Genomic DNA, 26,373 nt, shown 5'->3' with positions numbered 1-26,373 from the left:
TGGTAACCTCCCGGCTCGACCATTGCAATGTGCTCTGTGGGGCTGCCTTTGTTCATAGTTCAGAAACTTCAGTTAGTTCAAAATGGGGCAGCCAAATTGGTCTCTGGGGTAACCTGGAGAGACCATATTATGCCTATTTTGAAACAGTTACACTTGCTGCTAATATGTTTCCCGGCAAAATACAAAGTGCTGGTTATATTACCTTTAAAGCCCTGAACAGCTTAGGTCCGAGTTATCTTAGAGAGCACCTTCTTCTGCATGATCCCCACTGCATGTTAAGGTCATCTGAGGAGGTCCATCTCCAGTTACCACCAGTACGTCTGGTGGCGACTCAGAGGTGGGCCTTCTCTGTAGCTGCTCCTGGGTTGTGGAATGCACTCTCAGCAGAAATCCCTAATTTGAGTTCATTACTGTCCTTCAGGAGAGCCCTTAAAATCTATCTGTTGGGCCTGGCCTTCCAGGGTTTTTAAATTACCGTAAACTATTTTAAATTGTTTTAAGTGGTTGACCTGGTTTTCCAGGGTTTTTTAGCTGTTGAATTTTTTTAATTGGTTTTATTCTGTTTTTATAGTTCTGATTTTAATTGTTAACTGGTTTTAATTATTTTTATCCTGTAGTAAACCGCCCTGAGCCATTTTGGAAGGGCGATGTATGTATGAATGAATGAATGAATGAATGAATGATTTGGATTTAACTTGGGTTTGTGTTATCCCTCAACCAGTCCACTACTGCCTCCAGGAAGGCATTTAGGGAAGTTATGCCATTTCCTGATGAGGTCAGTATGGAGAAATAGATCTGGTTGTCATCTCCAATAGATGGATATACACCCTGCACCAAACCTCCTGATGATCTTTTCCAGTGGTTTCATGTAGATATTAAAGAGCACTGGAGACAGTATGGAGCCTTCTGGAACTCCATACTTTAGTATTTGCTTCGTAGAGCAGCAGTCTCCAAGTGATACCATCTGGAATCTACCAGAGAGGTAGGGATGGAACCACTGTAAAAGAGTGCCAATCCCATCTCCCTCAGGTGACCTAGAAGGATACCATGGTCGATGGTATTGAAAGCTGCTGAGAGATCCAAAAGGATCAGCAGAGTCACACTCCCTTTGTTGATAGCCAATTAGAGATAATCCATCAGACCTACCAAGGCAGTCTGAACCCCACAGCCTGCTCAAAAGCCAGTTTGAAATGGGTCTAGATAATCTGCATCATCCAAAACTGCTGGGAGCTGCAGCACACTCTCAATCACCTTGCCCAACCATGGAAGATTGGAAGGGTCTAATGAGCTAACTCTCAGGGGTCCATTGCACGTTTCTTCAAATAGGTTCTAATAATAGCCTCCTTAAGACAAGGAGGCATCCTGCCCACCCTCAGAGAAGCATTTAAATTATTTATCAGACCCTCTCTTATAATACAATTACTAGATGAAATGAGCCACGTTAAACAAGGGTCAAGAGAACAGGCTGTAGGACGTACAGTCCAAAGCAGTTTGACCACATCCTCAGGAATCATAAACTGAATGTGATCCAATCTAATCCATTAAGAGGAATTGCGGGACACCCTCACAGTAGATTCTGCACTAACTGTGGAATCCAGTTCGGCCTGAATACGAGATATTTTATCTACAAAAAAGTCAGTAAAGACATCACAGCAAGTGACTGATGGGTGGAGGGGCACATTCTAGCCTCCCCCAAAACCCTCAACTACCCCTCTGGATGTGAATGTTCATAAACAACGAGGACAGAAAAGAACTGCTTCTTTGCCGCCTGCATTTCCAGAGCATAGATCCCCAAATGTGCTCTGTGTTGTGATTTATCGGATTCATGCTGAGCCTTCCTCCACTTGCACTCTAGTCATCTACTTCATTCCTTCAGCTCCCATAGTACTTCTGAATACCACTGAGCTAATTTTGAAGCAGGTTGGAGAGGACGCTTAGGAGATATTGTGTCTACAATACAGATGTGCACAAATTCTGAAAAACCAGTTCGGTTTGAATTGAACCAGACTCAGGTCTGGTCCAGTTTTGAACCAGGTCTGGTCTGGTTTTGTATGCACCTGAACTGAGCCTGCTTTGGGAGGGGGTTTGAGGCTGTTCTGGTAAATGGGAATCTGGTAAGGATTGCCCTTTATCTGTACAGGGGAAGGGAGGGGCCGTGGGGCCTAATAAAAAGCAGTAGCAGCAGTCTCAGGGGTGGTGGTGGGTGGTGGTGGTGACTCCTCTTCACCCCCGCCTGAGTGGGCAGACCTGGTTTGGGCCACTGCACATGCAGTGGCAAAAAACCAAACAAATTGGTGACATGCACAGAGGCCTTTTTTTTTTGCTGTTGCGCACAGGCAGAGGCCTGAAACAGGCCCAACTGGGCCTTCCCACTCCAGCGGGGGTGGTGGTGAGTCCCCAGCCACCCTGAGACTGCTGCTGCTGCAGCCAGCATCAGTGGCAAATTGGAGGTAAATTTTTACTTCCCTCCCACCCCAACTCTTTTTTTAGGCCCCCTGGTCCCCTCCTCTACTGGTAATGGGGGATCCTTACCAGATTCCCTTTTACCAGTTATTTTTGAGCCAGTTCAAGGCAAACCAGGGCCGACTTGGTTTGACCCCCGCCCCCCTTGAGCCCAACTGCTTGCACACCCCTAGTCTACTGCTTTAGTGAATTATTCCATTATTTGCACCAGAGCATCGACAGAATCACTAGCAGAGCCAACTTTAAACCCTTTCAGAAGGCCTGTAAATTAAAAAATATAAATGAAGTACAAAATTTGGTTAGTAATTGGTTTCAGTATCATCAGCTAAATGAAATTTATAAAAAGGATCTTAAAGTTGGATTTGTGGATCAAATGTCGTGATTCGAGAAGGAGTTGTGTGAAAATGATGAAAGATTAGTCTTTAAGATGTATAAGTTGTTGCTTTTGGAGGAGACAAGAGATGAAGTGGTTAAAACGACTATGATAAAATGGGCTCAAGATGTGGGTCATAATATAGACATGGCTGCTTGGGGAAAATTATGGAAAACTGATTTAAAGTTTACTGCATGTTATACTTTAAAAGAAAATTATTATAAGATGATGTATAGGTGGTATCTGACACACAAAAATTAGCATTAATGTATAAATATGTTTCAGACAAATGTTGGAAATGTGGACAATGTGAAGGAACCTTTTTTCCATATGTGGTGGTCATGTGGGCAGGCAAAGGCTTTTTGGGATATGATATATAATGATTTGAAGAAAATTTTTAAAATGACATTTCTTAAGAGGCCAGAATCCTTCCTGCTGGGAATAACCCAAGGAGAGTTTTCTAGAAGAAATTTAACATTTTTAATGTATGCAGCCACAGTGGCTAGGATAGTATATGCACAGAAATGGAAAGACACTAAAATGCCCTCAAAAGAAGACTGGTTGATAAAAATTTTGGAATATGCTGAGATGGCAAAGCTTATAGCACTTATAAGGGATGAAAATTTGGAATCTTTAAAAGAAGATTGGGAACCATTTTTACTTTACTAAAGAACTATTTTTCTAATATGGACTTTTCAGCAGGGTTTGAAATATAGTAATAACAGCAGGTTAGGTTGGGTAAAATCGAGTAGTAATGTGGAGTATCTATGTTTTGAATTATTATAGCAATGGTTTATAGGTATAGTTAACGTGAACCGCGCAGATAGGTAAGAGGGAAGTCAATATTTACTTAATTGTAAGCTATTGTAAAAGCCAATAAAATTTAAAATGCAAAGAAACACCATTCACCCTGACACTCCAATAAAATTCACAGCTTTAAAAAAACAACACCAAACCTCTAAACCCTTTCAAGGCTTCTTGGAATCCTATTGGATCCTATAACCTTCTCAGATGGATCAACCTAATAGGTCCTTTAACCCTGCAGAGGTGGGTTGTGGTTGCAAGGTCTACCTTAACCACATGATGATCTGTCCATGACAATGGGGAGATGACAGGAATCCCCACCCATGGACCACCACCATGATCAGAGCAAAAACAAATTGAGTGTGTGACTAGCATCATGTTTTGTTCCTGAGACCAATCGGTATAGGCCAATTAATCATCATGGCCACAATGAACACTTCATTCATTCATCCATTCATTCAATTTCTATACCGCCCTTCCAAAAATGGCTCAGGGAGGTTTACACAGATAAATAATAAACAAATAAATAAGAAACAAAATGGATCCCTGTCCCCAAAGGGCTCACAATCTAAAAGAAAAATAAGAGAGACACCTTCAACAGTCACTGGAAGTACTGTGCTGGGGATGGATAGGGCCTGTTACTCTCCCCCTGCTAAATAAAGAGAATCACCACGTTAAAAGGTGCCTCTTTGCCAAGTTAGCAGGGTACACTTGAGCCGCTCTCGACAATCTAGTCTTGAAATGAACATTATGTTCCCCAACAACAACCTGGGCAACTCCAATGCCAACTCTGCAACCAGATTTTCCAATTCGATTAGGGACTCTGTTGGGAAGAGGGGTGGGTGGCACACCAGTAGAAATCCTGGTAAGGGAGATGGTACTCTTGTGACCATTTTAGAGAGGCTTTTAAAGTTTTTTATTCTTTGGTTTTAATGTGTAAATCTGTTTTTAACTGGGTCTAGGTTTTTCACTAGATTTTATTAATTTTGTATTGTTTCATCTGTTTTATTATATGTGAGCCACGATGAGCAGTATCATAGTAGATGATCTAAGATATAGATGTTTTCAAATGAAATAAAACATTAAATGAATAAATTAAAATAAGAAATAATCTCTGAATGTGATATTAGGGACATCCAACACAGAGTGTGATCAACCCTGCCTCCTGATGAGTTTCTGTCATGTGCAGGGAATTCAGGGGAGGGGGTCTTTCCCTTTGTGTAAGGTCTCAGAATAGCTAGAGGCAGCATCAGGCAACACTGTCTACTAATAATCTTGCCAGCCTCCATGAAGTGAGAGTGGAAACAGAATTGGTGGGGCAGGCTTGTGCTCTGCTCTGGGCCCTTGCAAATATTTATTGGCTTCTGGGGGTGCACATGTTTATAATGATTTGAAATATTCCTCATTCTGAGACAATATATTCACAACTGACATTAATTAGAACCCATGCATTGAGAGGATGGGAAAATCATCACTTTTCCAGTACTTTAGCATTGAACTTGAATTTGATGGATGTTCATTAGAGATAAAATTGATGATTGACATCCAGACTACTATTGCACTGGTGTTAATGGGGAGAGTCAAATTTTGCCAGTCTTCCCTTTGCTTTGAAACCCATTGTACCTCCTGAAAATATGTCCCTGAAGGTTATGCATCTCTCAGGGACATATTTTTGGAGGCACAGTGGACTTCATAGGGAAGGGGAGATGGGCAAAAATCATCCTCCCTTAGTGCCAACACAGAATATTAGTTTGTATGTCAGCCAACATATGTAGAGGAGTAGTGGCATTGCTGCCACAGGTTCCACTCAGTCAGCATGCATTTATTAGATATTCTGTAGAGAGCACCTTGTGGGAAATGGCAATGGTAAACCCCTCCTGTATTCTACCAAACACAACCACAGGGCTCTGTGGTCACCAGGAGTCAACACGGACTCAACAGCACACTTTCCTTTACCTTTAGAGAGCACCTGCACATAGAGCTGTATGCATGGGGGCTCTGTAAAGTGTTCTAATGAAGTCATGTAGATTGTGGTAAAATCTGCTGTTGAAATGTCTCTTTTGTTGGTATTGTGGACCTTTGCTGGACTGGTAACTGGTTTGCTGGCTTCTGAATGAGAATCTGTAGAGCAATAAGGTAGTTAGAGCATATTAAAGATAAAGTATGCTGTCAAGATTTTGACTCCTGGCGCCTACAAAGCCCTGTGGTTTTCTTTTGGTAGAATACAGGAGGGGTTTACCATTGCCTCCTTCCATGCAGTATGAGATGATGCCTTTCAGCATCTTCTTGTGTTGCTTTTGCCCGATATAGTACCAGCAGGGATTCGAACCGGCAGCCTTCTGCTTGTTAGTCAAGCATTTCCCCACTGCGCCACTTAAGGAGGCTTAGAGCATATTAAGAAGTAATTAATACACACATCTGATTAAGCAGGCTAGACCACGAAAACTGAGGCTAGAATAAATTTGTTAATCTTAAGGAGCCATAAGACTCTTTGTTGGGTGACCTTGGTTATGCAAAAAAGCAAGATTGTGGAAGCTGCAGGCCCTGCATTCTTTCTAAGATTCATGGAGAAAAATTCACCTGCAAGTTTTACACATGGGAACTGGGATTCTCAATTAGATTGATGCATTTGATGATTGATAATATGTTGGGAAACCTCCTCCCTCCCTGAAAATCCGGTGATTTTAAGTGCAGTTTTATTGGGTTTACTGATGAGGTGATCAAGGGTAGACAAGTAATACATCATGAGATAAAGAATCCTAAGATGGCTACTGCCAAAATACAGAATGAGGGAGAAAGAGTTTTGTATGCTAGCCAGGTCGATGGGAGTCCATCATTTTGCTGCTAGTTTGATAGTCCTTCTCCTGGTTACTAGTATACGTAAACAGGAGGAATTGGGAAGAACAGAACAGAACATACTTTATTTCAGTCATTGACCAGAAACATTAGGAATTGGGAAGAGCCAACACATACCTTCATGCCATGACTTTGTATGTGCAGGGTCCTGTGGGTGGGGATACCTCTGGGACTGTGCAAACACCCATGTAAAGATCTGCCTTTTGAAGCTCTGAGGTCCAAGAAAGCCTTTGCTCCCACATCAGGGGCCATGGGGAGGGGACAAAATGGAAGGAAGCAAGGTAGGGTTGTGCTTTTTTTTCTGTTTTGTTTTTGGCCCGAATCCAAAACACCCCCATTTTGTTCTTTGTTTGAAATCAGCCAATCTGAAACACCCCAGTTTTGTTCTTTGTTCAAAATTGCAAAATCCGAATCCAAAACATTTTGGATTTTTAAAAAATAGCCCTGGGGAAAAAATCATGAGTGGGGGTGGTAGTGCCCAATGGGTGGAAGCTACCGCCCAAATTTCAGAGGAATTGGGCAAAGGGCTGATTTTTAGTGAATTTTTGAAGTTTAAGATTTTTCCCATAGGGAATAATGGAGGTTTCAGCAAAAGTATAGCTTCACATCAGGGGAAAAGGGGTTGGTCCAGAGCAGAGTAGGGTGGGTGGTAGTGCCCAGTGGGGCAAGGAAGCTGCCAGAATTATTTCAAAGGAATTGGACAGAGGGCTGATTTTTAAAAATTTAATGGATTTTACATGTCTTTAAGGTTGAAAATCTCATATGCTACCAGATAATCTACACTCAGAACATCTCAGAAACAACAGAACCCAGCACCCCATAGGTTAGCAACCCATGGGGTGGTTGGCACCCTATGTGCACTACACCACCACTCGCTCCAGGCCACCCCAGTGCTCTCCAGGTGGAGTTAAGGGGCTGCTGAAACATCCATTATTCCCTATGGGGGGGAAACATAAAGATGCGTAAACTTCAAAAATTCCTAAGGAATCAGCCCTTTGCCCTATTTGAATCTAGGTGCACCACCACTTGGGACACTGCCACCCAACCCACCGTTATGCCCTTGAAACCCCACATAAACAAGTTGAAAGAGTGAAGAGAATGATGAACAACAACGACATGTAAATTTTTGGCAGTAATTTGAGAATTTGGCAGCGGGTGTGAGCCTGTCCCTGTGGCACTAGCACAGCTGCACAACCCATTTGTGGATTCTAGCAATCTTTCAATAAAAATGCCTCCTCCCCATGGAACAGTGACCACAGGTCACTTGAGATAACAAGATAGACCAATGACCTGCCTTGGTACTATGGAACAGCTTCAAATGTTCATTTAACTGAAGTGTAGTGACAACACACAACTTTATAAATTCAATTAACCCAAGAATCGAGAATTCCAGAGAGAGGGAGGGAGGGAGGGAGGGTGTGTGTGTGTGTGTGTGTGTGTGTGCGCGCGTGCATGTGTCTGTAAATGGGGTCCACTCACTCAGTCTAGGGCTAGCACTGGCAGGCAGCAGATAAATTGATTAATCTATTCCATTCTGGGGCACTTTTCCTACATTCCCAAAGCAAGCAGCTCAGAGTGGAATCTCAGAATTGTCAGCAATGGCTAGCTACTCAGGTTACTCAGAATTTCTTAGTGCACAATTCATTGCATTACAATACAACACATACTTAACTAAACCATTCATGCCCAACAGGGAAGCTCTGCCAGCTTTTTGCATATCTTATCTTCTGCTAATCACTCAGTGCCTCAACTGAAGTGGAGAGGAGTCAGAGAAGTCAATTTCAATTGCAATGCTGAAACAGACTTTTCCAAAGAACAAAGCATTCAGTCCAAAACAGTGTCATTTTGATTTGGAAACAAAAATCTCTGTTTTTTAATTCTTGATTTCATTTTCATTACAAAACCTCCGAAATTGCCAATTTTGGGCACAAAACATTTTGTACCCAAATCGTAATGCACAAGCCTAAAGCAAGGTAAGGCCACTTCTCACATGGGGGACTCCATTGGCATAGGGCAATTATATAATGTATTCACAGAAATATGTTTAGGAAAGGTAGTAAAATGAATTGAACATTTTTTTAAAAAATCAAATATTCAGATCTTTCCTATTCTGGGAATGGCAGCACACAGGATAATTCATTGTAAGACAACAGCCATCAGATTGGTGAAATTTGATGTGGTGGATGTGGAGGTTTGGCTATGGTTAATTGGTCATACTTTAAACCTTTAGAAAACATCCGTTGCAAGTCTTCAGTAAGAAGCATGGCCACAAAAAAATTATTAAAGTTCAAGAATGAACATAACAGAATTCCTCTCAAACAATATTACATGCGTAAATCAATAATGCTGTATCTCTGTTTAGATTGCTAAGTTTAGACAGAACACTATCCTTAGCTGTTAAACAATACTGAGAAACAACGTATCTGGTTGGATGACCAAAGATAGAAGATTAAACTGATAGCTGTAACCAGAAAATGTCAGAAAGAAGATGACAATGTTGTGAGGGGGAGAATTAAAAACTCACTGAGAATAAATTTATCTTAGTAGTTAATGTACAAAATGTGTTTATATTTATTTAACAACTGTAAAGAATAAGGAGAAAATACAGCAGTTGACCTTTTAATTACTTGTGTGCATATATGGCAGTTATTAATTTTATTTGAATGCAAAGGAAATGGTTGTAAAATACAGTTTAAAAAATCTAGCAAGTAGTTCAATGTAAATGGCAGGTATGTATAACATAGCAATCCAGCCTCCTGATCTGTACTTAAAAAAAATCAAATTGGCAGTCTCTTCATAATATCTGATCAAATGTAATTTGAAATAAATATGGATTATGTCTTTGCACATTTTTTAGAACCATGCATCCCATTTTTAATCTAGAACAGCTTTTTTTACATGACCAAGTGCCCAGAGAGAGGTTTACAGTAAGATAAACTAGAAAAAAATACATCTCTGGTAAAATCATACTACATATAGAACTGAGCCTTGAATATTCAAAATATTTGATAGGGCTTATAATTCTGTAGAAATTTGGCTACTGAATTGAGCAAAAATGGTAGCATCACCCACAACCAGGATTTGAGGAAAGTGTCATAACTTTTGTGAGAGTCTTGAGATTTGCGCAAAGTGAATTACCTGCTGGATTACGCAGTATAAGTATCATTATAGTGTGTTCTAGCTCTAATTTATGATAAGATGAGTCTGAATAAAACAGAAAAAGATGTTTACATTAACAGAATTATACTCTTAGCAGCAAGTAATAACACACTGATTCCAATTCATTCATCTCCAATTCAGTCTACAAATTGATTTCTTCTAAGGTTTTACATCCACTTTCAGAGCTTTGGTTGTGTTAATCTGTAGGATCTGATATAGCCATGTTTAAATTTTATGCTGACCATCTTGCTCTGCTTTATGCATTTCTACCACAGTTTACCGAATGGCTCTTATTTTATAAGTGTGGCATGGTATATGTGACCATTTTGCCACTCTGCACCCTGGCCATCAAATCTGTCTTCCTTCATTCTTGATCTACTGTTATCATTGATTCACTGCAAACCTTTATTACAATAGTGTTTCTCTCTTCAATAGTTAATATTCACTGCCCATGGTAGGTTGGAAACACTGTAGGCATGGGTATTACAGCAACTGAGAGTCCATTCAATTAGAAAGTAAAGAGAATTTATAATTTCTCCAAAAGATGATCCTTTCAATAAATGTAGAATTTAAAAAAGAACTATTTACAGGACTTCTAAGACTTTGACAGTGGTGGCACTAGAAGAAAATTTGAGGGGCCACAGAAGGGGCAAAGTGCATTTCTGAGTGGGCAAGCTGTGTCCCACATGCTATATTCCTGAAACAGAAATGGGGGGGCAGATGGGAGAGCATACTACCAGTCTAAGGAGGCACTTGTGTCCTCCCCCCGCCAGCCATGCTTGGTCTCTGATAAAGTTGGATTTTGGTTCTTGTATATTTAAGTGGCTGTGTTTGACCTTGGAAGCCATTCTGAAGGTGGAGATTAAAGACACCAAACTCCCCCTGCAACTTTCTTCCACCAGCTCCTTTCCACAATGAAAGTAATCCAGCCATGATGTGACTAAGGCATGGGTAACTGTGGCTAGAGCTGCCTTCTCAAGAAAGGGCCGCAGCTGGCACACTAGCCAAAGCTGTGCAAAAGCACTTCTGGCCAGCGTCTCCACCTGAGCATCCAGAAGCAGAGCTGGGTCCAGCAGTACTCCCAAGCTGTGCACTTGCTCTTTCAAGGGGAATGCAACCCCACCCAGAACCAGTTGAATCCCTTCATCTCAATTGGCTCTCCTACTGACCAATAGTACCTCCATCTTGTCTGGATTCAATCTTAGCTTGCTAGCTCACATCCAGCCCATCGAAGGCTCCAGCCCCTGATTCTGGACATCCACTGCTTCCCTAAGATCAGATGATAAGGACTGATAGAGCTGATTGTTACCTGCATATTGCTTACAACTCATTCCAAGTCCCTGGATGACCTCTCCCAGTGGTTTCATGCAGATGTTAAACAGCATAAGGGAGTTATTCACCCACCGTCAGTTGATTTTCCTTTCTGAAAACCATGGAACTCCTTTGTCACTCATATCCAGCCACTGCTTCTTACCATAAATAAGGTCCAGCCACCTAGCAACAGTTGTCATGCCCACAAAACCTCCAAACCAAGTAAGGAGAGAGAGATGGAGAACTGGGAGGAGAGCTGGTCTTGTGGTAGCAAGCATGAATTTCTCCCTTTGCTAAGCAGGGTCTGCCCTGGTTTCATTTGCATGGAAGACTACATATCTGAGCACTGTAAGATATTTCCCTCAGGGGATGGGGCCACTCTGGGAAGGGCACCTGCATACTTGCATGCAGAAGGTTCCAAGTTCCCTCCCTGGCATCTCCAAGATAGGGCTGAGAGAGACTGCTGCCTATAACCTTGGAGAAGCCGCTGCCAGTCTGTGTAGACAGTACTGAGCCAGATGGACCAATGGTCTGACTCAGTATAAGGTAGCTTCCTCTGTTCCTATGTTCCAACATACAGATACCTTTTAACTAACGAGTTCTTTTAACACTTTTTGGGGGGTTCTCTTTACTATGAGGGCTAGAACTGTATAACAACAATTAAATAATAGGTTTTAGGCTTGTTGAGATTCTTGTTTGACAAAGTATACAATGAGGTTGCAAGAGATGGTAATAGTGAAATAAAACTCCAAACTATTAAATTTATAACCTATGCTGTCCCTGAGATTTAGGGATTATTTCTGTTATTTTTCAAATTTCTGAGACAAATGGGAAACGGGGGCTTAAAAAGAGTGGTTGAATCTTCCGAATTGCAGTGCAGGTGGAAGGTGAGGGGGAAGTTTTTTAAAATCCCTTCCTTTCCCTTCAAAACTCCCTTTTTGCTGCCCAGAATATATCTCTATGGGTTGTACAGCCCTCAGGGACATTTTCCTGGCAGTAAAAGGGGATTTTGGAGGGAGAGCAGAGAAGCAAAATCCACCTTCCCCTTCCACTCCTTCTTTGCGTGTGCTAGGCTGCAGAGCAACACTTCAGCACAGCTAATCTCTGGCTGCTCTGTAAGGGTGGACCCCCTTCTTCCACCCTTGTAGCACCATGGAAGATATGTGGGCCAGTGATTTGCTCGAGGTGATCAAAGGAGTTTCCCAGTCTGAGTCCAGCACTGAACCACACTGACTCTGTTATGGGCAAGGAACTACTATTTCATGAATTAGGTGCCATGCACATCTTTCCCCCCCTTTTTTTTTCATTTTTACATTTATATCCCGCTCTTCCTCCAAGGAGTCCAGAGCAGTATACATGGTTATGTTTATCATCACAACAATCCTGTGAGGCTGGTTAGACTGAGAGATATATGACTGGCCCAGAGTCACCCAGTGAGCTTCATGGCTGAATGGGGATTTGAACTCGGGTCTTCCCAGTCCTAGTCCAGCATTCTAACCGCAACACAATTCTGGCTCTCTAAGTGACCATGGAGAAATATTGCATACATTTTTATTGTCTAAAGAGATGTTACTTTATAAAACTGTCACCAGTAATTATTCTTTGCATTAGTCTTCAGATTTATCTCCTGCAGAAGTCTTTCTCCTCCTGCTCCACCTTGTTCCGGTTCTTTTGAGTCTGTTTTTAAACTTTTTAAATTAAGAAGGGATTCCTGGGTATCAGACTTTTTAGGCTGTTTATCAAAAAGTGACTCTTTTTTAGTGACTATAGCCTAAATAATATTTGCTCTAAGATCAGTTCTTTCTCTGTAGTTCACCTTGAATAAATGGGATTCAAGTTAAATAAAAACAGTTTCTAAACAAGTATCCGCTACAGAACCAAGGATGACTATTTATCCCAGCAGTGATATCTACAGGTGAAACTCAGAAAATTAGAATATCGTGCAAAAGTCCATTAATTTCAGTAATGCAAATTAAAAGGTGAAACTGATATATGAGACAGACGCATTACATGCAAAGCGAGATAAGTCAAGCCTTAATTTGTTATAATTGTGATGATCATGGCGTACAGCTCATGAAAACCCCAAATCCACAATCTCAGAAAATTAGAATATTACATGGAACCAAGAAGACAAGGATTGTAGAATAGAACAATATCAGACCTCTGAAAAGTATACAGTGTACTGTGCTTGATTGGCCAGCAAACTTGCCTGACCTGACCCCATAGAGAATCTATGGGGCATTGCCAAGAGAAGGATGAGAGACATGAGACCAAACAATGCAGAAGAGCTGAAGGCCGCTAATGAAACATCCTGGTCTTCCATAACACCTCATCAGTGCCACAGGCTGATAGCATCCATGCCACGCCGCATTGAGGCAGTAATTGCTGCAAAAGGGGCCCAAACCAAGTACTGAATACATATGCATGCTTATACTTTTCAGAGGTCCGATATTGTTCTATAATACAATCCTTGTCTTCTTGGTTCCATGTAATATCCTAATTTTCTGAGATTGTGGATTTGGGGTTTTCATGAGCTGTACGCCATGATCATCACAATTATAACAAATTAAGGCTTGACTTATCTCGCTTTGCATGTAATACGTCTGTCTCATATATCAGTTTCACCTTTTAATTTGCATTACTGAAATTAATGGACTTTTGCACGATATTCTAATTTTCCGAATTTCACCTCTATCTATCTATCTATCTATCTATCTATCTATCTATCTATCTATCTATCTATCAAATTTGTACACTGCCCCAAACCTTTGTCTCTGTGTGGTTTACATAGCTTATGCATGGCTCTTGCATTGATTAACTAAATAACTGTGTATGTTATTACTAAAATATCTGAATATGGTTTCACTATGTCCATGCTTTGTTAAACCTGTTTTACAGATGGTCATATGGACATACTTTGATTGAGTACAAGACTAAGAGTTTTACTGCTGTGGCAGTAGATGTTGATAAAATAGATGAATAACCTGGCATGATGGATATTTAATACTTCAGTACATCACTTAGTGAAAGAAACTCCTAATAATATCCATGAGTCAGAGCTTTATTATTGCTTAGTAAATTGTACTGGAATTTGTGATGGGGAATTACTTAATAAACTTTGATGCTGGAGTCAGTAAAATGAAAACATTACCATTATTGTGAACAGTCATTTCTGGTTTCAGTTTTGTAAGGCAAAGTACAGTGTTAAAAGGTTTACTGATGGTGCCATTAAGAGCATGATTGTTGTAGGCTACTGCATCAATTATCTTGTGTCTAAAGAGCATGATATGCTCTTTAGACATCACTGTATATAAGTATATATTTTATGCTGAAGTTAAAAACAGAGACACATCTGACTGAAAATGCTCTATAAATATCTTATAATTCGTTTCTGACTTTCCAATTCAAAATATTCACACTAGATCAGAAGGGTATATTTAAGAAAGAATAAATTTTATTTGTTCTCCTATGACCAATGATTTTAAAAGATCAAGAATAATGTAAATTATACTAAAAGAGAAGTCAGATATTGTTTTGTTGCAGGAAACCTATAAAGGGGAACCTCAAAGTCACTTTTTAAAGCCAAGTGATACCCAGTGCAATTCACAACACCTGGAGCTTTTAAAGCTAGAGGAGCAGCTGTCTTTGTATCTAAAACTTGTAGTTTACTCAAAATGTAGTGAGATACCACAAAGGAAGGTACTTATTTGTCAAAGGGACATGGAAGGGCCAGCCCAAGATTGTGGATTCTGTCCGTCATCAGTACTTTTTGATTTTTTGATCAGTACTTTTGATCAGTACTTTTTGATTTTTGCATAAACAGGAACCTAGTTGACAGTTTGAGACATACGCATCCAACAATAAGGGACTACACCTTTTTCTCACACTGTCACAATTATGATTCTAGATTGGACTATATCTTTATCTCCACTGAGCTAGTAGTTAGTTAATTAAAATAGAGATAGGACCCATCACCTGCTCAGATCATAGTTGGATTTCCTATCATTGGCAGTAGAAAAAGAGACAACAATTGAGAAGACTGGAGGCTTAACAATGGGTTACTGCTTAATGACAACGTAAATTCCAATTTAACAGAAGAGATAATGGATTTTTTCCCCACTCACAAAGCAGAGTGTGGTGTTAACCCAACTATAGTGTGGGACACAATGAAAGCTGTGATCAGAAGCAAACCTAGTTGTGTGCCATGTAAAGATTCAGAACTTTCGCCTTCTGGAAAGCGAGCTCACAGAGGGAACTCAAGGAAATCACTTTAAAAGCACAAAGACTGCAAAGATTACATAAAATACATGGAGGCTATAGGATATACAGAAGAATAAAAAAGAGAGCAGAAAATTAGAACTCCTACAAACACAAAAGATAAGAAAATCAATATTTGTCCCTAAATCAAAGTTGTCATGAAGCAGGAGCCAGAGTGAGCAAATGTCTAGCTCATCAGCTTTCCACCAAACTTTCATCTAACACAGTGGCTACAATGATCTCCAGTCCAGAAGATACTATAGTGGAAGCCAAAGATATTTCAGCAGAATTTGCCACCTATTACAAAAAAGTGTATACGTCTCAGAAACCGCCAATGGATCCATTTCAAAATTTCTTAAAGATTAGACTCTATCAGAGCAACTCATGAATCTCCTCAACAGACCCTTTATTGTTGAAGAAATAACAGACTAAAACCAAGAAAACTCCAGGCAGAGATGGGTTTATGGGAGGATTGTATAATACATTTAAGGAATTACTAGCCCCACATTTATTATATCCATATAATCTGATTTTGCAGAAGGGAAAAATCCCTAAATCCTGGGCCGAGCCACAAATCATTGCCATGCCTAGGCCAGGCAGAGACCTTACTTCACCTGCATCCTTTAGCCCAATATTGATTGATTTGATTTGATTTGTATACCGCCCTTCCAAAATGGCTCAGGGCAGTTTACAATTAACACTTATCACTTCTTATTACTTATCACAATATCACTTCTAAACCAGGATGTAAAACTATTAGCTGTCTACTTTCATCCAGACTAAACATATTTATTGAGCATTATGTCCATAAAGAGCAAATAGGATTTATCTCACACAGACAAATAGCTGACAACATTTGCAGGACATTAAAAGTGATAAATTACTATGGCAAGCAAAAGATGTCATTGGCAATGGTCCCTCTTGATGTGGAGAAGGCTTTTGAGCGCCTTAAGGGAAGCTTTCTACTTAAACTACTTGGAAAGATGCAATTTGGGAGAGGTTCCTACAGCTGATTAAGGTTTTATATGTAAATCCAGAGTCAAACACAAAGGTGAATGGACATCACTGCAGATTTTGCTACATGCCAAGTGTGTCCCCTCTCTCCTATCCTCTTTGCTATTTCATTCAGACTGCTTACAAATGTCCTCAGAAATCAAGTTGACCTAATGGGAATACAAACTGGGCAAAATGAAAAAATATTGAGGCGGGTCTCATGATCTGTGAGACCCGCTTTTGCAGATACTGCGGGGAGAGCGGGCTAAGCCTGCTCTCCCTGCAGACAATCTCTGCAGGAGCCCTGGACAGTCGTATTGGCCACCCACATGATTGCCAGCTCCGTGATGGAGCTGGTGGGGGATGGGGGGAGTGGGGGCCGATTGGCCCCCACAAGCTCCAGTATGCCCTGCGTGTGCACGCAGGGCATGCTGGTGAGACCTCCGGAGCCAGGAGGTGGCTTTTCACCTCCCCTCCAGGGGCCTCCTTGTGAGTAGCCACAACGCGAAGCCGCGCTGCAGATACTCACGATCCAATAGTCTGGGTTTGCGGAGCACTCACTCCGCAAACCCGGGCTAAGGGGCGGGCTACTTGAGCGGGTTAGCTGCTCAAGAAGCACCGCTCAAGAATCATCGAGCCCGGTGGTTCTTACGATTAGCAAAAATCGGGCTAGGCTCTCCTAACCTGATTTTTGCTAATCGTGAGAATACCCCATAGAGTGCATTTGCTGATGATATGACACTGTGCCTCTCAAATCCAAAAGTGGAATTGCCTATAATTTTGCATATATTCCAGCAACATGGTTTGGTGTCAAGACTGAAAACATCTGGCAATTATAAATAGTCAGAGGTAAAATTATTCAATTTGAGGTCTGAATTCAAAAATACAGTTTGAGCAATATGGTTTCATAGTGGTAAATAGGGTTTAGGAGTCTAGGAGTGATGATTGGAAAGAGTCAGATTCACTGTTCACCAACAGTTTTATTCCTGTGTTAAATTTAAAAAAAGGATTTGCTCTGTTGGAACAGTGTGCACATGTCTTGGATTATGAAAATTATGACAATATGCATGCATGTAATACCTAGGTTACTATGTTTATTTCAGTCTATCCCCATTGAAATACCTTACAAAACTTTATCTAAATGGCAAAAGATAATGAATAACTATATATGGGGAAACAAAAACGCTAGAGTAAGCCACAAAACTTTCCAAGCATCATTAGAAAAAGGAGGATTGGGTGTTCCAGATGTTCCCTTGTACTACATGGCTGCACAAGTGAGGCAGGCTATTAAAATGATAGAGGTCAAAAGAAAGTACCTCTTGGTTAGATATTGAAGATCAGTTTACAGAAAAAAAGGTCCCTAGAAATGCTTGGGCAGCCTCCAAAAGAGAGATCGCAGGATATTACCAAAAACATATTTTTGGCCTCTATCTTAGCAATATGGGATAGATGGAGAAACAAACTATTCAGGAAAAGATCTAAGGCAGCTACCTTTCTAGGGCAAAGAGCTTTTACACTGGGACAAAGTTCTAAAGCCTTTGAGGTAAGAAGAGCACACGATATTACTATAGTAAGCTGAATTATTTCGAAAGAATGATGTTAATCTGAGGCTGAATTAGAAACTGAATTTGGATCTGCAATTCCATGGTTTGAATATTTGCAGACTTGGCATTTCTTGGAACAGAATCATTAACTGGGGAAAACAGAACACGAAAGGAAGATAGAACAACTGATCATCAAGGGGGAGGGCTTGCCTAAAAACCTCATCTCTGTGTTATATAAATATTTGCTAAATCAGCTTAGCTCACCTCATACTTTCACGATGGGAGGTAGGGAATTGCACAGAACTGAGTGGGGGTGGCTCAAGGGGGTGGGGGTGTCACTTTAAGGATGGGAAAGGGTGCACTTATCCCTCCCCTCACTTCCCCCGGGCACTCAGTGTCCATAACAGCCTTCATGGCGGCAGTGTACCTCCCTGCTGCCCCTTCCCCCTCTTTGGCCGGAAGTACTGGAAGTACTGGTTTCACGTGTGCACATCGCATGCGCCCATCTGACATGCACACATGCCCGGTACTTCTGGCCACTTCCGGCCAAAATGGGGGAAGGGGCGGCAGGGAGGTACACTGCCACCCCGAAGACTTTTATGGATACCGAGTGCCGGTGGGGGGAAAGTGGGAGGAGGGGTAAATGCACCCTCCCCTGCCCTTAAAGTGACCCCTCCGGCTTCAGATTTCAATCCCCCATGTTCGAACCTGTTCAGAGGCCTGTAAAAGGGCCTCTGAATAGGTTCATGCACATCCCTAATGGGAGGTTTGATGTAGGTTACCTGCTGCAAGAGGAGGACTGGGATAAAACCTGGTCATCCCATCTTTGTCATCCCATCTGGTCATCCCATCCCATCCACCTGTGGTGGCTATGTCCAAGGCTACAGCACTTATGGAGAATTGTTATCCAGGATATATATGATATCACAGGGGTCAGAATCCCCCTAAAGCTGAAGCCATATTTCCGCATTGCTTTGATGTAAACAACACTTCAGTTAAATAATCTATATATATAATTCTCCTGGGTGTGCCCAGGAGAAATGCGTCCCAGCAGCCCAGCTGATTGGCTGGGCTGCAGGGGGCGCCTGATTGGCTGGCAGCACACCCAGGAGAATTCGCTTGCTGGGCGGCTGTGGAGGCAAGGCGGAGGGCCCAGGGCCGCGGCGGCGGAGCCCAGCGAGGCGGTGGGCCCAGCAAGGTGGCGGCGGCCCCGGCCGTGAGGCGGGGCGAGGCGGCGGGCCCAGAGCGATGGCGGCGGGCCAGGCCGTGGTGGCGGGGCCCAGCGAGCGGCAGGCCCAGCGAGGCGGGGCAAGGCGGCGGGGCCCAGCGAGGCGGCGGGGCCGGGCCCGGCCGCGGAAGCGAAGCGGCGGGACTGGACGGGCCGCGCAGGCGGGACTGGCCGGGCTGGGCCCGGCCGCGGAGGCAAGGCGGTGGGCCTGATGGCGGCACTCTGGGGCCGGCCGCGGCATCGAGGAGAGAGAGAGCTGGCTTCGAGGAGAGAGAGAGCTGGCCTGGCCTGGCCGGGCCCGGCCGCGGAAGCAAGGCGGCGGGACTGGCCGGGCCGCGGAGGCGAGGCGGCGGGACTGGCTGGGCCCAGCCGCGGAGGCGAGGCGGCAGCGGCCGCACTCGGCCCCCACAGGGCGGCAGCGGCCGCACGGGTCAGCTAGTTCATAATATTGCTCTTGGTAGCAATCAAATGTGCTCTAGTGAAGAACTGGAAAGATGAAAAAGCCCCCAGCCTTGTGTTATGGTTTGATAAAATATGGATAATCTTGGTACAAGACAAAATCTCCTCACAAATTAAAACACTGTTACACAAGTCATACAAATATTTCTTAGAAAGATGGTTGCCTTATCTGAATTAAGTAGATCAGAAGAAAAAAATGTTTTGACAAGCTAGAAAGATTACAATCCATGTTTATTTTGTAATGAATACTCTGTAAAGTGCATATACATAAATTTGGAAACAGTTGTTTGACAGTTGTTTGGTAGGAGGGAGAGGGAGGGTGTGGGTTTTGTTGGTTTTATTTTGTAAAAAGTTATCAGATACGTGCATCTATTACTTATATGAGATAAGAGAAATAAAACGTGCATCTATTACTTATATGAGAAAAGAGAAATAAAACGTTTACCAAAAAATAAAAAAACCCCACTCTTAAGAACACAAGAACAGCCCTGCTGGATCAGGCCCAAGGCCTATCTAGTTGAGCATCCTGTTTTCCACAGTGGCCCACCAGATGCCTTTGAGAAGCCTACAGGCAAGAGGTGAGGGCATACCCTCTCTCCTGCCATTGCTTCCTGCAACTGGTATTCAGGGGCAGGCATATTGCTTCTTATGCTGGAAGTGGCCTGTATCTACCAAACTACAGTAGTAGCCATTGATAGACCTGCCCTCCATAATTTGTCCAAGCCCCTTTTAAACCCATCCAAGCTAGTGGCCACTGCCACATTCCACAGATTAATTATGCAGATTAATTATGTGTGAAAAAATACTTCCTTTTGATGTTTCTAAATTTCTTGGCCATCAGTTTCATAGGATGACCTCTGGTTCTAGTGTTTTTGTGGGTGTGGGTGGGTGGGATTTCTCTCTGTGCAGTCTCTCTACTCCATGCATAATTTTATACACCTCTATCATGTCTCCCTGTAGTTGCCTCTTTTCCAAACCTAAAAAGCCCCATACGTTATAGCCTTGCCTCATAAGGAAGATGCTCCAGGCCATGATCATCGTGGTTGTCCTCTTCTGCACCTTTTCCTGCTCTACAATGCTCCCCTCCCCACCTTTGACTGTCTAACCAATTTGAACCAGATTTGGTACAGTTGTAGTGAGTGTCAGACAGGGACATCTCAATGGTACAGTTCGTAATGATTAAGGATGTGCCTGAAACATTTCGGAGGCCATTATAGAAACCTCTGAAACGTTTCGTCCACCAGAACCGTTTCAGATTTTGGAGGCAGTGGGGGTGCTCCCTTAAGGGTGAGGGAGGGTGCACTTACCCTCCCTCTGCATTTCCCCCACCAGCACTCTGTTGTATCAAAGCCCCATGGGGTGGCAGTGTACCTCCCTGCCACCCCAATGTCATCCTTGGCTGGAAGTGGCTGGAAGTACTGGGCATGTGTGCAGGTGCATGCATGCAACGGGTGCACATGTGCCGGGCACTTCTGGCCACTTCCAGCCGAGGATGGCCACGGGGCGGCAGGGAGGTACTCTGCTGCTCTGAGGGGCTTTGATACAATGGAGCGCCGGTGGGGAAATGTGGCGGGAAAGGTAAGTGGCAATGCACCCTCCCTCGCCCTTAAGGGAGCACCACCACCGCCGCCGAAACATGGAGGAGCAGTTCCGGGCACATCCCTAGTAATGATGTCATATAACCCTATCCAAGATGGTGGATGCATGAATATTTGAGTTGCAAGAGGTCTAACTTGTGGACCTTGATTTCAACCAAATAAGTCCAATTTTAGAAACAGAGAAAGTAAAGTAGGCTGATTAGTTCTTACTAGAACAAGTTGTTATTGACTTGCAATACAGATAAAGCATTTGGATTCCAACATATCAATAGATCAAATTTACGAATATTCAGAAATATAACACAGTGCATAGGTAGACAAAGAAATGTACGTTACTACTTAAACATGACCTCCGGACCACACTTTAAAGGAGAAAAAGTAAAATCCTGACGAAGTCCTATAATTCCTACATTAATGTGTCAACAGATTTCTTTTTCTCATTTTGGAAAGGACAGAGAAAGCTGGGATAATTATTGAAGCATATGAATTCTAGACATGACAGATATGCCAGGTTGTTCTTTGGCAAATATTAATCTGCCCTTTGAAGGGGTGTCATTTCTCAGTGACATTACATTTGATGTTTATGTGCTGATTCAGCATCTTCAGAGTTGAAATGGATTGGGGCAAAGGATATCTATGAAGCCAGCTGAAATTCATACTTAGAAGCTTATTTAATAGTATATCCTTGTTTCAAACCAATTGCTTTGATTCAAGCCGATAGTGTTTCAAACACAGAGTTACATTGTAAGATACACAGACATCCTAGGCTTTGCCACTTGATTAAGATGCTAATATTTGTTTCACAGTTGCTTGAAATAATTTATATTATTCTCATCTGCAGTAAAGGGGAGAAATGTAAAAGCAGCAGTGAAATAGCACGAGCTTATAAATGTAGAAAGGCACTCACTCTTCATAGGTGGAATTGTGAGCAATAATCCTTCTGCTTTTGATATATATAACATTTGAGAAGGGTAAGATTACAGAAATATCAATACCACATACTGATAAAGCTTCATTTGAAATATCATCTTCAGTTTTTGTCACTCATGATCAAAGTGTAGCAATCCAAACTAGAACAACTGCAAAGAACTGATGTTAGAGTGATCAGAGGCACATCAAAAACGTTTTAAAGATAATTTTAAAATAGTTGGGCTTGTTTAGCAGATCAGAACAGAAGCTGAGAGGGGGACATATTTGAGTTGTATAAATTTTCCAGTAGGGATGAAGAACCAACTAGATCAAAGGAAAACATGGATAAGAAGTAATAAATACAAGCTTTCTGCTTAAAATAAAATAAAATTGAAAAGCAAATTTGATGGGATGTCAAATTCCAAAAGTGTCTCTTTGACAGTTGAAATGAATACATTTGTTAGAACAAGAAATATATTCATTTTCTTGCCTGTCAATTTATAAAAGTTGAAAAAAGACACTTTTCACTTGTTTTCATTTCCTAACAACTTAGTCTATAAGGAAAATCCAGCATTCATTCAGATAATGGATATGGTAGTCAAACCACCCATAATATGAATTCAGTATAGAGTCATTCAAAAGACAGTTTACTTACTCATCTTAGTAATGTGTAAGGATTTCTCGTATCTTATGCATTCACATTTAGGAAGCTAATCATTCACATTTTTGCAATCTGAACAGTTAGAAACTTCAGTTCTTTTTAAAAAAAAAAAAGCTCCCTAGAAACAGGATCAAGCAGTACGTTGCCTGGTAAAAGATTGCTATAGTAAATTAATTGTAAACACTATTTTCAATCAATCTTGTTATTTATCTAATATATTCTTACTTACCATGTATGGATATAGTATAATGTTCTGAGTGAATACAGTTTCTGATGTTGTTTTCAAACTTTTTAAAATAGCACAGGATTTTTAGGTAGAAAATGTTAATAAGCAGAGAACGATAAGTTAGTGTTAAGGATATTGCGATCCTTAACACTAACTTATATTTCTTTGCTTATTAACATTTTCTACCAGAAAATTCTGTACTATCTTAAAAAGCTTGAAAACAACATCAGAAACTGCATTCAGTCAGAACTTTATATTACTACCGAAGAAAACCACACGGCTCTGTGGTCGCCAGGAGTCGACACCGACTCAGTGGCACTTTATTTATTTATTTATTTATTTATTTATTTATTTGATTTATATACCGCCCTTCCAAAAATGGCTCAGGGCGGTTTACAATTAAAACAAACTTGTAAAACAATGAAAAGCTAAAACAAATTAAAAACAATAACACAACAATTAACCATTTAAAAACATTTTAAAACAAGAATTAAACATTGTCCCCAGACCCCAGCTCAAGAAGACACGCAGACTTAATATGGATGAAAAGGGCCACAACTTTATTAACTATTACACAGGCATGGCAGAATGGAACACCAGGTGATTAATCACCCTTAGAGAACAGTGCGGGCCAATAGAAGCAGGTCAGAACTCTGAAGTCCTACCCATCACCCTACTGGGCGACACACCCTGGCTCGGGAATAGGCAGGTACGCCCCACTCAGTTCCTTCAAAGCTAACCCCCCCCCCTTCTGTAAGAGAGGATCTGGATACTTCTAGGCATTCATCCACCCCGGACCGCGCAGCCCAAAGGTTGGAGAAGTCCTGAAGCAGGTTTCATGGCAATCATTTTCCCCGTGCCACACAGGCCACAAAGGAGCGATTAACCAATCACCCTTTTACATATCCAAGGGTGCTCACCGATATTCTAACCCTCAAATTACCACCCCGCCCGCACTGTTACTGCCATTGTGGCCAACCTAACTCTAACTATGCACCCAGAACACAGAACGGAGTAGGCGGAAAAAAACCCAACAGTAGCCAATGCGTTGGGAGCAAAAAATTCCTACTCGGCCCCTTCAGGTGACCAGTCACTAGACCCACTCTGTACCGGGGAGGGAGGGAGGGAGGAAAGAGCTCCTTCTCCTGTGACTGCCTGGCCCCAACTGAAAAGAGAATGGGGCGGGGATCGGCCGATCCTGGCCGAAACCCCACCCCTTGACCAAAAGGGCCAATCGGAACCCTTCTTGGGCCTCGTGCAGAGAAGGCTGGGACAAACTCCCTCCCCTCTACACAAGGCCAAGGAGGGGGGGAGTTAAGTAATTACCTTTAAGGATGTGCCTTTCTGTGCAATCCCAGGAGGGTGTGTGTGTGGGGGGTTCTTTAAGGGGCAGGGGAAGCGCTGCCTACCTGTCAGCCCTCGCCCTACTACGCTTTAGTAAAAAATGGGCACGCAGATCTGCAGCATCCTTCTCTGCACCCGGTCAGGGTCACCATGGAAGTGGCCAACCAGCCCCCAGCCCCTGCCCCACCAGTGCTTTTGCACCTCAGTCAGCATCACCACAGATGTGGCCAACGTGCGTGCATGTGCACACATGCACATCGGGCACTTCCATGGCAACACTGACCGGGGCACAGGGAGGGATGCTGCAGTCTTGCATGCCCACTTTTAATGAGAGCGCTGGCAGGGGGAGCGGTGGGGCAGGGGCTAGCAGATAGAAAGCCTCTCCCCTGCCCCTTAAAGAAACCCCCACCCTCCAAACCGGCTCAAATGCTGGTCCATGGAACTGGTTCGGCACTCCTAGAATGGAACACCAAATGGTTCCATGCACATCCCTATAAGGATACAAAAGTATCAACATTGCATACTGATAAAGCTTCACTTGGAATATCATCTTCAGTTTTTGTCACCCATATTCAGAATAGTCTAAACTACAAGAACCGGCACCAGAGTGAATATAAACTCAGAATCTATATTCTACTGCTTTAAGGAATTTTGTGGTGGTGGCAGTGGTGAAGAGGCATATGGCAGTGATTGACTGAGCTACCTTAATGTCACAGAGAAATGGACTGACGACCATTGGCTGAGCTGCTGAGATCTTTGAGAAGGGTCAGTAACGAACAGCATGAAGAAGGAGCAGTAGAAAATTCTCTCAAAAATTCCTCTCAAAAAGAGGAGGCAGATTGTTAAAAGATAACAGAAGGGTAAAGGACGCAAGAGGTCTGGACTGACAGAAGAGTCATAAGAGCATGAGGAGAAGAGAAGAAGGCAAGAAACTCCTGGGAGAAGAAATAAACTGGGAGAGTGAATACCAAGGTCGACCTCCAAAGGCTGTGCATGTGCAAGCAAAAGAAGCTCAAAGAAGCACACAGCGGCTATGGCCGCACTTCTGAAGCATTAGTGCTTGTGCGTGGGGTGTGTGCATGAGACCATTTTTGCTGATCTTCTCTTTCCCAGGAAGTCCTCTGTGCCACTCCAAATTATATCCCTGAGGGCTATGTGATCCCCAGAGACACAATTTTGAGTTGCACAAAGTGCTTTTGGGGGAAGGGGAGATCAGCAAAATCCTACTCCCCATGTGTGATCACCCAAGCTTCAAAAGTGGGACCATAGTTGCTGCATGTGTGCTTCTTTGGCATGCACATGCACAGCCTTAGGATGTCGGCAACAAAGAGGAGAGGAGGGATGTGAATGAACCTGTTTGGAGGCTCTTTTATGGGCCTCTGAATAGGTTCAAACGACGGGCAGTTTGACTGGTTCAAAGGTGGAGGGATATCTTTAAGGGCAGTGGATGGTGCTCTTACCCCTCCCCCCACTTTCCCCCCACCAGCACTGCACTTTAGAAGCATCCAGCAGGTGGGAATGTACCTCCCTGCCACTCCATTGTGCAACGTGCGCACGTGCGTCGGGTACTTCCGGTCACTTCTGGTCTGACAAGGAAACAGGGTGGCAGGGAGGTACGCTGCCGCCCCGCCAGACCCATTTAAAGTGCAGTGCAGGTGGGGGAAACATGGTGGGATGGGTAAGAGTATCCCCACCACCACCTTCAAGCCACCCCCCGTCGTTTCGGTGCACATCCCTAGAGGAGAGGTGCACAAAGCCAAGAGCTGGGCTACTGTGCTGTGCTATGAATGAAGCTGCCTTTGAAAAGAGTTCTGAAACTGCAGCTGGTCTAGAATGGTGTGGCCAGACTGCATTTCTTGTCCAGTGTAAGGATAATACGACTTCCTTCTGTCTGATCTGCACTAGCTCCCAATTCATTTCTAGGCCAAATTCAAAGGGCTGTTTATGATGTTTAAAGCCTTATATTGTTTGGGTCCAAAACATCTTAAGGACGGCTGCAACTTCTCCCGTACAAACCTGCCCTCATGTTGAGCTCCTGAGAGAGAGATCTGTTCTGGATCCTGGTGCCTGGAGTGATGCAGTTGTGCTATGGACAGTAGAATGAGTTGAGTTTTCATATGGGAGTCTGCGTGGTACCTGTGTAATCAAATAAGATTTTGTGAAATGTAAGGAAAAAGCAACCCAGAAC

The 26,373-nt window shown here is 42.7% G+C and overlaps 1 protein-coding gene across 4 annotated transcripts in view; it reads left to right on the top strand.

Moving 5' to 3' along the window:
• The window catches only part of PCSK5 (proprotein convertase subtilisin/kexin type 5), a 440,322-nt gene that overhangs the window by 20,595 nt on the left and 393,354 nt on the right, over window positions 1-26,373 (top strand). The gene's annotated exons all lie outside the window — the stretch shown is intronic.

This window comes from Hemicordylus capensis, chromosome 2 (genome assembly GCF_027244095.1).
Source record: "Hemicordylus capensis ecotype Gifberg chromosome 2, rHemCap1.1.pri, whole genome shotgun sequence".
In the NCBI taxonomy this organism is placed as follows: domain Eukaryota; kingdom Metazoa; phylum Chordata; class Lepidosauria; order Squamata; family Cordylidae; genus Hemicordylus; species Hemicordylus capensis.
Note: the sequence above shows the minus strand (reverse complement) of the source record. Positions and strands in the feature narration are given on the sequence as shown.